At 40.6% G+C, this 15161-nt stretch overlaps 1 pseudogene; it reads left to right on the top strand.

Annotated features, from left to right (window-relative positions):
* The first annotated feature begins 7391 nt into the window (after window positions 1–7391).
* LOC143437268 (bcl-2-like protein 2 pseudogene) lies at window positions 7392–7991 on the top strand (annotated as a pseudogene).
* Window positions 7992–15161: the final 7170 nt, after the last annotated feature.

The raw sequence follows: 15161 nt of genomic DNA, 5'->3' as shown, positions 1-15161 counted from the left end.
CCACAAAACAAGACTCTTGTTTCCTAAAATCCCTCTTTAATGTTAACATTCTGTCTAAAACTCTACCTCACTGTTACCTGATGACAGCCAGGTATCCTCCCCACAGCTTTCTCTCTTTAAAGAGAGATTGAATGTGTTCTATGAGTGTGGGGTAAAGGGATGTCTCAGCAGACTCTTGCCTCAGGCTGAGATATCTTTTCTCCCTATGGAACCAGCCACAAGACAGTATTAGTATAGAATATAGCTTATTTAGGACATTGGGAGGGGAGTTAAGAGGGTAGTAGAGGCAGAAAAAGGCAGAGAGAGGCAGAGAGTAGAGAAGTAGAGGCCAGGCATGAGCATGTGGAGAGAGAGGGGGGAAGGGAAGAGCCCAAGAGGGCAAGAGAAAGAGAACAAAAGGTCAAGAGATCAAAAGAGAGGAAGGGGTAAGCAGCCACCTTTACAGGGGGTCAGGCAATAGCCAGGTAACCATGGGGAAGAGCACATCTGGCTGTTGCCAGGTAATTGGGGTGAAGTTTAGACAGAATGCTAAGAAATAACTGGGCATCCTTCCACTTTTGGTTCAAATTGATACCTCCACTGCACACTGAGTACTGGGCTATGGAAACTGTTCACCTTGATTACATGAAGAAGAAGGCAAGTGCTGTGAGGAAAGCTTAGGTAAGGTCTGGAGTCAGGTCCTGGTAAGTGCAGGATCATTGTTCTTGGGGCAGAACAGCAGGCAGCTTAACAGCCAGAGCTGGAATGCTGGGTTCTCCCCCAGGGCTTGGTGGGGTGAGATTCCTCTTTGAAGACAGAAACAAATGCTAATTGGGTGTAAACTACTCCTGAGCTCTTGAAAAGGTCTGATCCTGGCCCAGAGGCACACTTTAACCTTGAGGAGTGGTAAGACTCACTGGCCAATCAAGGCTCCCAGGCAGACCTGTCAATCAGACAAAGAGATGGGTTCTTCCCAGTGTTATTTTGCAAGTTTGCTATGCCTGTGCAGGCTTGAATGGTCATCTGTGCCCTGCTCTGAGCTCTGCTGTGGGTGCTGTGTGGAGACCTCAGGGGAGCTCTGAAATCGAGTCATGGTGAGCACAGGATCACTGCCCACAATGGGTAGGGGCAGGCGGGTGAGCAGTGGGAGCTAGGGTGCTGGGTCCTCTCTGGGGCTGCATGGGAAGCATCAGCCAGATGTGACCACCTGTGAGGTCCCTGGTGATGCCCCTCATGTGTTAGATCAGGAGGTGACCTCTGAGTAACTTCATGTAAAATCAGCTGTCATGGCTGATTCTGAATCTGCCCCAAACATTTGGACCAGTTGCTTTATTATAAAAACCTGGGTGGTTTCTCTGACTCTGCAGCACATGTGTCCATACCCTTCTGTCTTTTATAGTATACATTAAGAAGACAGGCACAGCTGGGCAGTGGTGGCTCACGAATTTAATCCCAGCACTTGGGAGGCAGAGGCAGGTGGATTTCTGAGTTTGAACCAAGCCTTTCTACAGAGTGAGTTCCAGGACAGACAGAACTACACAGAGAAACCCTGTCTCAAAAACCAACAAACAAAACCTGTTTTTAAGAAGACAGGCATAAATCTAACAGATCTGCTTTCATACATTACTTGTTTTAGTTTTGTTTAGTTTTTCTTAATTTTTTCCATTGCAGTTTTTTATGTTTCTTTACTTTTATGTTTAGTGTTTGATTATTATGAAGTAAAGAGACTGTTTTCCCCTCCAATCTCTTGGGTCTTTTGGATGCTTCTTGTACATTAACATGCATGTTCTTTGGTTTAGGAAAATTTGCATTATTATTTTATTGAAAATATTTTCTAGACCTTTGTGCTGAGGTTCTTCCTCTATTCCAATCATCTGTAGTTTTCCCTTCTCATATGTTTCAGAAGTCCTGGTTGTTTAGGGTTAGAAAAGTTTTAGAATCCACTTTTTTTTTTTTTTTTTTTTTTTTTTTTTTTTTTTTTTTGTTGACCAATGTATTCATTTTGTCCTATTCTTCTTTAATGTCTGAGACTCTTTCCTTTTCCCTGGGTGAACCTTGCCTCTGCAGTTGTCAGTGCACAGGTAATTTCAATGCTCTGCTCTCAGGGACTTAGCAACTGCTTAAGACATTCCCTGCCTCCATCACCTGCTGCTGTTGTCAGGTGTGCTTTATATACATGGACCACCAGCTACACAGCTCTCTCTGTTTGTTCCCTGTCTCTGTTCTCTGCACATGTCCCCTCTATTTTTTCTCTACTCTCAGGGCTCTCTTTCTGCTTCCTGTTTGTGTTCCTGTCTGCAGGTCCTCTTCTGTGCCTCTATCCCTTCGCCAAGTTCTCACTCATCTCCCTTCCCCTAAACAACAACTTTTTTTTTTTTTTTTTTTTTCTGGTTTTTGAGACAGGGTTTCTTTGTGTAAGCCTGACTGTCCTGGAACTCACTCTGTAGACCAGGCTGGCCTCAAACTCAGAAATCCACCTGCCTCTGCCTCCCAAGTGCTGGGACTAAAGGCTTGTGCCACCACCGCCTGGCTAAACAATGTCTTTTGTACCATATCTGTTGAATGTTTTTATTTCTCAGGACCTGCTGTGATAGGATAGCTTGGATATTTTGGTGACATATTTCCCTGGTTATTATTTATTATATTCCTATGCTGGTGTCTAGGCCACTAGGTTTAAGGTGATTATAGATTTACGTACTGATTTCTGGATTTGTCTTGCTTGGTTGGAAATTTTGTTCCTAGGTTGCTGTTTGATGTCTGGATTTACAAAGAGAGTTGCCTGAGTGTTGCTTCATTTACTTACGTGTTTGGTGGGTATCCTCAATAGGGAATGCTTGCTAATGTTGGTAGCAGTGAGAAGAGGTGGGCAGGAAGAGATGATCTTAGCATCTACAAGGAGACATAGTCAGGACAGAGGTAAAGCTGCCTCTGGTGTTTAGTACAGTACTAGGGGAAACTGTGATCATTGCATCTGGGATAACAAACAGTGAGGTAGATTTATAGAAAGCTTACCTTGTGTCCTGGCAGGTAAAGCAAGTGGTTGAACAGGGACTGTCTGCCCAAGAGGGGCTGAGACACAGGTATGAGGCAGGAAAGGAAGGACAGGTGGGGATTGTCTATCTTACCTATAAGAGGCACGCACAGGGGGAGAGGCAACTTCCACTGGTATTCTGTCTCAGAGTAAGTGCAACTGATATTAGGATGTGCAGTAAGAGATAGTGAGGTAGGTCTTTGGATAAAGTACCTTTTCTACTGCAGTGCATGGCTTGTAGTTGAACAGGAGCATCTTTCAATAATAAGGACCTCAGGCACAAAGATGAGTTTGTAAAGCCCAATCAATTCTGTTTTAGAGAGTGTACGAAGTCTATTTGAGCAAACATCCTATGACAATCCCCCCTTGTCAACAGCCAGTCAAGGTACAACTGCAGGGTTCAGTTTCATGTAGATAACTAATTCACCTTACAGAGAAAAAGTTAGTCTACCCACCATGATTGTCAGATGGTTTTGCTCCCTTGATTGGTTCCTGCAGATTATGCCAGACATGTCGTTTTTAAAATATTAAGTTGACGACCTGTATGTTAATGTCTCAATCTTTCTGTAACTACAATAAATACCCAGCACCCCTAGACTTGGTCTCTCTGTTTTGATCTCATGTGAGGCTGACTGGTGAGAATTCTTATTACAGAGCTCATAATAAAGACCTCCCTATGTTTGCATTGCAATGGGCTCCTTGTTGGTCTTTGGGGTCTCTGTGAGTTGGACATAACATCTTAGTGAGTGTATTGACCCAAGATCCTCAGGACTCACAAACAAAAGATTGAAAGGCTGTTTGTTAACATGCACCATTGTTGTTTTTGGGTCAGTGGCTTGCCTGCTAGATTTGTTTCAGTGTGCCTTGGTTTTCAGGTTTTTCTTGAGTATATGTGGAGGGAGATGACTAAATTGAATGTGAAACCCTGCTAGAGTGGATACACTGGAGAGTCATAGCCCCAAAGTGCTTCAAAGATGTTCCAGAGACTGGTATTCTGGACAGTGTGCCTCTGGTCTAAATTTCTGGGAAGGTTAGAGCAGGCTTGGAACCTTGCTACAGGGCTCACTCCTGCTGCCATCCTGTTTTCTTTTTTCTTCTTCTTCTTCTTTTTAAATGATTTATTTTTATTGTCTTTTTTGTTTTTTGTTTGTTTGTGTGTGTGTTTTTGTTTTTCAAGACAGGGTTTCTCTTTGTAGCCCAGGCTGTTCTGGAACTCATTCTGTAGATCAGGCTGGCCTATGCCATCCTGTTTTCATTTCTCCTCTGTACAAGTGGAGGAATCTCCTGGGTAGCCTTTACAGCCCCCTTGTGGCTGTCTGTTATGTGTGTAGCACTTTATTATTCTGTGACTGAGGAAATGAGACTGTTTCCATTCCAGTTGATTTAGTTACTGACCCCTCACCTTGGGTTAAATCCTTCTTACCAATAAAACTAATACCCATTGACTAGTCCATGACAGAAAACTCTTCAAGACAGCATCCAGGGCACAATCGCTTTCTTTCTACCTTGTTTTACAGGGTGGAAAGGACAAAGACCTCATTTTCCCTCCCATTTCATTCTACCCTCTGCCCCGTCTATATGTGACTCTGTAGTTTTGGAGTTGTCATTAGATGGAAGGTTGTTCTTCATTCCAACAGAGTTAGCATATCTTCCTTGGACCAGAGATCCTGTCCTTTGGGGAGGCCATTTCCAAGTCTGTGGGGCAATCTGCTTCTCTATCCACCTTCCAGCTGTTTTAGCCACATCTTTGGTAGCACTGGCCTGGGAACCCAGGGTTAAAGACACCTCTCCCCAGGTCAGCACAGCCTCTGAGCTCCCCATTCTAGTGTATCCTTCCCTGCTCTGAACCAGATGCCCTCCCTATTTTGTCCTGGCTCAGCCACAACTCCAAGTCCCTCATGGGGTGGCAGGGGCTCCTGTAATTGATATGGTTAAATCATTGATTTTGTGGTGTAACAACTTTCTCATTTATTTTTGTGTCTATGTCATAGTTGTTTTCAGTTCTCAGCATTTCAGAGCTACAGTCATCTGAAAGAGTCTCAATTCAGGGCGTGTCCTCATCAGAATGGCTGGTTGCTATGTCTGTGAGAGATAGTGTTGATGATTGATTAGGAAGGCTCTTCCACTGAGGGTGGCAATATCCCTAAGCAAGTGGTCCAGGGCTGGATGAGAGAGCAGGCTGAGCATGAGACAGTGAGCAAGCAAGAGAGCAAGCCAGGAGACAGTGTGTGTCCATGCTTTTTGCTTTCAGTTTCTAATCTAAACTCCCAAAATGATGGACTGTGATCTGACAGAACCATGTACAACAACCACTTATTACCTGAGATGCTTTTGCTCAGAGCATTCAATCACAGCAGCAGAGTAGCAAGTTAGAACAACAACAACAAAATGGTATCCAGATGTGATTATGCTGCTGGACAGAATCTATATTCTCTTTTGAAGGAATGTGGAGAATATCACAAACTGAGATGGCAAAATCATAGAGAGCTGTACATGGATCTTAATCAGTTGTTCTCATAGGACATGGAAGCTTGGGTGTTGACAGTAATGCAGCCAAAGGTAGTTGAGGTCGTGCTTGTTCAGTGGAAAATAGACTCTGAGAAAACTTTAGAGGTCATTTGTGTGATACTTTTGTCAAAAATCTTCCCTACTTTGGCTTATGCCCTGAGACATTGAGTAGGGTAAAATTTAAAACTAATATGCTGATTTGTATATTTTTATTTTATTTATATGTATTGTTTACTTTTCCCATTTATTTATATATTTCCTTATATCTCAGTTACTACCCCCTCCCCATTCCATCTTCCATAGTACCTCATCCCTGACTCCTTTTTTCTCCCCAGGGAGTGTTGGGGGCCACTTGAGTATCCCCCAGTCATGGCATGTCAAGTCTCTGCAGGGTTAAGCACATCCTCTTCTACTGAGGTCAGACATGCCAGCCAAGTATGGGGAACAGTGTGGACAGACAGGCAACACCTTAAGGGACATCCCCCACTCTGGTTGTTGGGGAACCCATGTGAAGACTGAGTAACATATAGAGTACATATAATACTGGGGACCTCTGTCCATCCTGTGTATACTCTTTGGTAGGTGACTCAGTCTCTGAGAGTCTCCTAGGGCCCAGGTTAGTTAACTCTGATGGTCTTCTTATGAACTTCCTGTTTTAAAGGCAAATAGTTGGGTCTGTCTTACACTTTCAAGTGTTTAGTTCATGACCAACATAGCAGGTAATAGGGACCAACTGAAGAAGGCATCACTGATGCTAACTCAGTCCTGGCAGGACAAATTTAAAATATAAATTAAAAATAAAATAAAATATAAAGTATAAAATAAAATAAAGTTTAAAATTTAAAATATATAATAAAATAAAATGTAAAATATAAAACAAATATAAAATATAATATAAATACAATTTTGAAATGTAAATTAATAAAATAAAGTAAAATATAAAGTATAAAATAAAGTTTAAAATTCAAAATATATAATAAAATATGAAATGTAAAATATAAAATTTAAATTCAAAGTACGAAAATAAAATAAAATATAAAATATATCAAATATAAAATATAAAATAAAAAAGTAAAATATAAAATAATATAAAAATAAACTATAAATATAAAGTATAAGTATAATAATATTTTAAATTTTATATTTTATTTCTAATTTTAAATTTTATATTTCTAATATCTTAGAAAAAACTTTCCCCAGTATGCAATACCTAATAAGGTAATAGAACCCGATAATGGACCTGTCTTTGTTGAACAGAGACCTGGACTGACTTGGCCTTGGAGACTGGTGGGAGTGATTAGACAGTACTCCTTCCCTTTGCCTCATTCCAGGTTCAGAACACCCCAGGGACTGGTTAAATCCTGTGTGGGAGCTGCCACTGCTCACTGAGACAGGGGGGCACTCAATCCTTTTCTTCTTTTTTTTTTTTTTTTTATTCTTTTTTTCTCTTTTTTCTTTTTTCTTTTTTTATTCTTTTTTCCCCTTTTTCTTTTTTCTTTTTTTCATTTTTTCTTTCTTTTTTCTTTTGTTCTATTTCTTTTTTCTTTCTTTTCTTTTTTCTCTTTCTTTTTTTCTTTTTTCTTCTTTCTTTTTATTCTTTTTTCCTTTTTTCTCTTTTTTTCTTTTTTCTTTTTTGTGTTTTTTTTTTCTTTTTTTCCTTGTTTTCCGTTTCTTTTTTTTTTTTTTTTGAATTTTATTTTTTTTTAAGGGCACTGAATCCTAATATTGTTCTTTCCAAATCCCTGTTTACCCACATGAAAGCTCAACGAGGTGGCTCAACATATGAGACCGGAGGCCTGAGCACCAGTTCCAAGCAGGAAACGCAGTCTGACATCACTGAGTTGGAAACTTGGAACCCAGCTGAACGCACCTGATGAAGACTCCAGCCTCAACCCAAGATACACGGGCTCTAGTGGCTGACTTTGTAGGCTACAAGCTAAGGCAGAAGGGTTATGTCCGAGGAACTGGCCCAGGAGAAGGCCCAACAGCCGACCCGCTACACCAAGCCATGCGGGCGGCTGGAGATGAATTTGAGACCCGCTTCCAGCGCACCCTCTCTGACCTGGTTGCTCAACTACAGGTGACCCCAGGCTCAGCCCAACAATGCTTCATCCAGGTTTCTGAGGAACTATTCCAAGGAGCCCCCAATTGGGGCCGTCTTGTGGCATTCTTTGTCTTTGGGGCGGCCCTGTGTGCTGAGAGTATAGACAAAAACTTAGAGCCATTGGTGAGGCAAATACAGGATTGGATGGTGGCCTATCTAGAAATACACCTGGCTGACTGGATCCACAACAATGGCGGCTGGACGGAGTTCACAGCCCTGTACGGGAACAAGGCCCTGAAAAAGACATGGTGTCTACGGGAAGGGAACTGGATGTCAGTAAAGACAATACTGACGGGGGCCGTGACACTGGGGGCCCTGATATCTGTAGGGGTCTTTCTTACATTGGTTTTTCTTCATCCAGGCTGCTGAACTTTTGTTAGAGAAAGGGTAAGTGCTGTTCAGATTTTAGTGTTATGCCATCAATATCGAACTTTAGGTCAGGAAAATGAAAGTTATGATCATACTGAAGTTTAAATTTTCCAAAAATTTACGTTAGAAGTGGGGTGGGAGCGGGCCTATGAATAGTTAAGTTTTTATGATTAAAAACCTAATGGAATATTAACAATGTGGTAAATCCTTTGCATGTCATAGTTCTTTACACATACACAAAGAAATTACACTGGAGAGAATCCTCATTAATGTAATCACTGGGGAAAAACTGACAATTCACTTTTATCTGCGACTACATAATAGAACGCATTCAAGAGAGTGACTCAGTGTCATCAAGGTGCTAAGCCCTTGCACTGCACAGTCATCACCCATTACATAAAAGAACACATACTAGAGAGAAACTGAATGTCATGAATGAGGTAAAGACTTTCCAGGACACAGTCATCTCTGAATACACAAAAGAAAATGTGCAGAGTGAAATTTATGAATGTTGTCAATGTGATAAACCTATGCATGTCACTGTACTCTCCAAACACTTAAAGGAACACACGCTTTAGAGAAACCTTACAGATGTAATGAATGTGGTAAAGCCTGTGCATATCTCTGTAGTCTCCAAAGACATAAAAGAACACAAACTGAGCAGAAACCTTTTGATTGTTCTAAAGTTGGAAAATCGTTTACATGCCACAGTGGTTTCTGAATACAGAAATGAACACATATGAGAGAGAAACCATCTGAAAGTAATTAACATGTTAAAGCCTCTGCACGTCCTAATCATATTTAAATGCATGAAAGAATTCATAGTTGAAGTAAACTGGTGATTTAAATATTCTTGACCCTAAAAAGTGGCAATATAAAGAGATGTGCCTTGTGGGAGTAGCTGTTACCTTTTTGAAGGAAGTGAATTACTATGGTTGTGGTTTCTGGAGCTCAGGCCAGTACAAAACAGACCCTCCTGCCACCTGGCTGGAAGAAAGTCTCTTCTTGGATGCCTTCTCATGAAGATGCAGAACTCTCAGCTTCTTCTCCAGCATCATGGCTGCCTGCATGCTGACATTCTGCCTGCTATGATGGCAATGGACTAAACATTTGAAAGTGTAAGGCAGACTGAATTAACTATTTGCCTTTAAAACAGTTGCCTTGGTCACAGTGTCTCTTCTTAGCAATGGAAATTCTAAGACAGAAGTTGGTACCCCAGACTTAAGTATTCTTATTGGTAGGCCTGACCATGCTTTTGTTGAAAGCAATGTGGGTTTTTAGACTTTGCATTTGTACATGCATTAAGTGAACTTCATGGGCCGTCCTAGTAGAACACATATGACCTAAGTGTAGTTTGAACTTTGCATAGAATTTTTATAATGTTTTGCTGAAGAATGCTGTTGTGTTTTGTTCTCATCTGAAGGTAAACAGGTTTATTTTGTAAACTGGATTGACAGAGGAAGTCTCAGGAAAGCCAAGCATAGCTTTTAGCCTGTGATTACTCTCATGGTGATTGTTTTGATCATGCTTAGTAATCTTAGAAAGAAAAAATATGAAATGTTAGCTTCAAAGAGAAAATCTCACCAGGAAGTTGAATGAAGCTAAATTCTATGATCAAAGACACACAATGGCATTAAAGAAATGGTGATATTATGGCAAGATTCCATTCACCTAAACATATGGAGGTGAAGTTGTATGGATGAGAACTGTATAATGTTAGGCATTATTATTAACTGGTTATTGTTTTTATGTGGACATAAGAGGATAAAAGTACGTGTCAAATTGAGAATTGATGGATTGTGATTACTATACAGGGATTTCAACTTAAAATCTACAAGGATATAGGATATACTTAGGTCCAGGCATGGTGGTACACACCTTAAACCCCTGGAGATGAACGTCAAGCAGATATCTGATTCAAGTCATCCTGGTACAGAACAAGTTTAGGTAATGAAAAGGTTAGATTTGGGCAGAGTGTTACACACGTATTACTCAACATTCAGAAGATAGAGCCATGCAGATCTGAGTCCAAGGTTCATCTATAGAGCAAGTTCAAGGACAGCCGAGCTTAGGCAGTGAAGTTGTTGAAAACTAGAAAGCTGGTGATGATGTAATAGAAGGGGCGATGTTTGGGCCCCAGCAGGCAGAGGAACTCAGGAACTTTGTCCATGTGGCTCTGCTTTTAGAGGAAAGAATAGAAGGGACGACTGAGACCATTGATGCTGGTTGGCTGTAGTTAGAAAATTAGTGGGGATGAAGAAGAAACCAGCACCACTGAAGTAACATATTCTATTAAGTGTTTTCTGAGAGGACAAAGAAGTTGTATTCCAGAGGTAGCCAAGGTTGTCCCTTGTGGTGCAGCTTGACTCAGTCCTATGCAAGACTCACCCAGGTGGCACAGGTTTTAAGGCATGAATGTTTCATGCAGTGCAGGTGAGGCTTGGCACCTTGAAGGGAGCATGAGAGGAACACAGTCAAGACTGTCACAGAAGAACCCAGCACATTGAAGATGTCAGTCCCTTGGGATGAGCAGAAAGAATAGCAGCAGCAGTTGAGAGGAGTCAAGCAGGACCTAGTGTACCATAGAGGGAAGAGCTAGAGAGAGACCCAGCTTCTTTGGAGCAGTGCAGAAGATCATCCGTGGATCCCAGATACTGGAACAAGAAGATGTAATTTTGAAGTTACTTTGGAGACCCCAAGTGTTTTAGATTCCAGAGCTGTGGGATACCTTCTTAGAAAAACTAGTTTTAGGAAATAAAATCAGCCAAAGAGAAAGAATTGTGTTCCAGTGAGCAAAGCAGGAAGGAGTTGGAGATCTGAAGAACGCTTTGACATCAGACATGGAGATGCAGTGTTTGGAGATTGCCTTGCCGGCTTTTGGTCTTCTTTTGGCCCAGTATTTCCTCACAATGGTAATTAAGAATGGTGACCTATATCCTGTGAATTTGGATGGATATTATGTGCTATATTTATGAATGTATAGGAGATTACAGTTACATGATTAGAATGATCTCAGAAAAGACTTTAAACTTTAGACTTTTAACATTTATGAGACTTCTATAGATGATGAGGACTTTTTAATTCGAACCTCACATATTTTGTATTATGCTATTTTTAAATATGGTCCCCATACACTCATGTGTTTGCACAATCATATGGGGGCCAGGCAGTGGAATGTGGTAGTATAAATATGCTTGGCTCAGGGGGTGGGAGGAAGTTATTATGAGATGTGGCCTTGGAGGAAGTGCATCACTGAAGGCTTTGAAGTTGCACCCAGTGCAGAATGGGCCCTCCTACTATCTCCCTGGCAGACAGTCTCTTCCTGGCTGCCTTTGGATCAAGAAGCAAAACTCTCAGCTTCTTCGCCAGCATCATGTTTTCTTTCATGCCTGCCTTGCTTCCTGCTAAGACAAAAAAGGACTAAATCTCTGAAACTGTAATCCAGTCCCAATTAAACTGTTGGTTTTATAGAAGTTGTCTTGTTCATGACTTCTCTTCTTAGCAATGGAAACAGTAAGACAGAAACCCTGTGAGTGTATTTAATACAGTCTAGCCTTTGCACAATTCTCTAGTCTTCATTATCATGAAAGAATAAGTGCTAGAGTCTAAGCATGCCCCCTCCCCCCCCCCGTGACACAGGACACGCCTCCTGAATCTTAAACATGCCCCCAGAGTCCAGAACATGCTCCCTGTTACTCAGGACATTCTCCCTGAGTCTTAAACACACCCTTGTGACTCTGGACAGAGTTCTAAACAGGCTCCCTGTGTCATAGGACACACCCCCTCTGAGTTTTAAGCAAACTCTCTGTGACTCTGGACACGCCCCCTGATTCTTAAGCTTGCCCCTTTGTGACTCAGGACATGCCCCTGTGACTCTTGACACACCTCCTGAGTCTTAAGCACACCCCCTGTGTATCAGGACACACCTTCTGAGTTTTAAGCATACCCACTGTGACTCAGGGCTTGCCTCCTCAATCTTTAACATACCCTCTGTGACTCAGGACATGCCCCTGAGTCTTAAGCTTGCCCCCTGTGACTCTGGACTGGCCTCCTGAGTGCTAAACATGCACCCTGTGACTCAGGACATGCCCACTGAGTTTTACACACATTTCCCTGTGTCTCAGGTCACACCCTTGAGTCTTAAAAACACCTTCTGTGACTCAGGACACACCCCCAGAGTCCTAATGGACATGTTTAGTATAATGAAGCCTTTGCACACCTCTGGAGTCTTCATCATTATGAAACTATTCATACTGGACAGTGGTTACATACTGCCTTTGCATCACGGGGTCCACTGAGATCCAACACAACCACAGGAGAAGGAAAATGATAAGAATTTATTGTAATCAAGTCACTACTGATAAATCAGAGCCGCAAAATTATACTCAGAAGGTTAGCTGCAATACGCCAGCCTCAGCCCCACCCTGAACCAGAAAGTTATATAGCTACCAAAAGTCAAAACCACAAAGTCCTGTGCCAAGTTACACCTATATTTTTCTACCAATCACGTTTGTTTTGTTTTTTGTTGTTACTTTATGTCCAATGATACAGAATGTAGGTTGTATGGTCATCATTATCACAGCCATTTGTTCTTTTATGGTTAGGAACATGCATTCCATTTTGAGAAATAAAACATGAATAACAGAGACTAGTGTTAGGAATGAAGACCCCAAACTTGGGAGACCCTTACTCCAGTCTCGGGAAGTAACGGCCACCTACAAACTCACAAGACACCATACCTGGATGCAATCAGCAGAGGTTTATTAGGGAGGAGAGTTGGCAACCAACAGTCAAACAGCTCACGATCACAAGAGTAGAAATTGACAAAAGACCAGCAAGCTGAGGGGCATTTTTAAAAGTTAAAACCATAAACCAGGGGAGTGAGAAGGGGGGATGAGGGGTTGTCAAAGATACATAACATAAAAATAGTGGAATATTCCAGAGGAGCTCAAACCTAAATGATTCAGGATCATGTAGAAAGCACTCTGCAACCCATTCCTCACAAAAATGTGGTCTTGCCATGTCACTTGTTCAACTATTTTTTGATTAACTAGTTGATCCAATTTTTAAGTCCTTGCTTTTTGGACAGTTAACCAGTAAACAGATAGTGGTGAGATGGCTCAGAAAACCAGGGTTCAAGTCCCAGCAAAGACATGGTGGCTCATGACAAATGGATCTGATGCCCTCTGCTGGCATGCCAGGGTACCTGCAGAAAAAAGCCATATAAATTAGCTATTAGAATTAGCAATCAGTTAACCAGTAAAAGGCAATTTCACTTAGACAATCTCAGTATTACTTGGTGAGGTAACCTCTGGAGTGTCTAACACTTGAGTTGTTTTATTTGTTATTTAGCAGAAAAGGGCAAGGGATCTATTAAGTTCTACTTTCAGAATAAGCTGGGGCCAAAGAGATGGCACAATTGTTAAGAGTGCTTGCTGCTCTTGCAGAGGAGCAGAGTTTAGTTTGGTTACCCATTGAACCAGAAGCAGAAATTTTAAGGCATATTTGGAGAAATATTTAGTACACTTATCCATGGTTTCAGTTACTTGCACCTATAGTCCACTTCAGAAAATTGTGTGTGTGTATGTTCATGTCTATGTGTGTATTTGTGTGTGTATGTGTGTATCAGCTGTAATCCAACAACGCTACATGGAAACTTCCAGAAAACACTCCATAAGTTTAAATCAATACTGTTCTTAGCTGTACATTGTAACCTCTTATCACCTCACACTATTTTGTCAAAATGAATCATCCATCTTGCTTTATAAACTAGAATAGGGTCCAGACCTTGGGCACCTTGACATCAGGATTGGAAGCTGAGAAAAGTAGTCATACACAAGCCTGAACCTCTTCTTGCCTCTGCAGCAGTCTGCAGTGTTTATGATTTATTGAAAAGCCTCAGGTGTATGGGGATCATGAATTGCAGTTGGGATTTGCTTTCAGAAATGCCATCTAGGAGCCCAATGAACAAACAGAAAAATGTACAACGGTAAACAGTCTTTTAACATTCAGGTCTGACTTTGATTTTTCGTTTTGCTACTAAATTCCTGTGAGAATTTAGAAGGGGTAGAGGAACCATTCTGAGCCTTGGTCTCCTTATACACAAAGGAGGATACTAGGACTTCTCTTACATGATGTCTGTGCAGATCAGCTGTGATAACCTTTATGGAGCTTAGCTAAATGTCACTAACCATCAAAGCTATAGTTCACTACCAGACCTCTCTCCTGAACGGCTGAGTTTTACCTGTGCACCAGGACATCTCCACTTCGGATCTATTCTAAGGCAAATTTAACAAAGCACTATCAAAACTCCTGTATATAAACTATTTTGACTCTGAAAACCTGTAACATGTGAAGTCTTTTCCAACCATTTTAACATAGACCCATCCTTTTAGATTTCAGGCTCAAAAATCTCACTAGCCATACCATTCTCAGCAATTCTAATTCTCATCTGAGGCAACTCCATCTTTACTTGCTCCTGTAATACTCTCCTAATGCTGCGACCTTTCCTGACCACATTATGATCTGATCAACATTGTCAGATTTAATACACAGCAAAGCTCACATCTATGATAAGATCATGCTCAACATACATGTATCATTCAAAATAAATATGTAATTCCTGACAATAATCGCATGTGCTCTGCCTTATCTCTAACTCTGATTCTTAGCGTTTACTTTCCTTTGTTACATTCTTGACTTTCTTGCAACAAGTTAGATGAATCCCCATGTCATGATTTAGTATGGCTCATTTCCTCTACTTGAAAACAAGTCTAGATACTCTGGCTATATATATATATATGCATGTGTGTGTGTCTGTGTGTGTATATATATATACATATATATATATATATGTATATATATATATACACATATTATATATACATTACACAAATATATTACATATATATATTATATTACGTATATAAATTACACATATATTACATACACATATTACATATATGACATACATATATTACACATATTACATATATATTAAATATTACATATATCACATACATATATTACATACACATATATATTATATATTACACAGATTACATGCATATATATTAAAGATTACACATATATTATATATATTACATATATTACATACATATATCATATATTATATACACATATATAAATTATATATTATATATTACATAT

This window comes from Arvicanthis niloticus, chromosome Y (assembly GCF_011762505.2).
Source record: "Arvicanthis niloticus isolate mArvNil1 chromosome Y, mArvNil1.pat.X, whole genome shotgun sequence".
NCBI classification, from domain to species: Eukaryota; Metazoa; Chordata; class Mammalia; order Rodentia; family Muridae; genus Arvicanthis; species Arvicanthis niloticus.
This window is presented reverse-complemented; position numbering and strand designations above follow the sequence as displayed.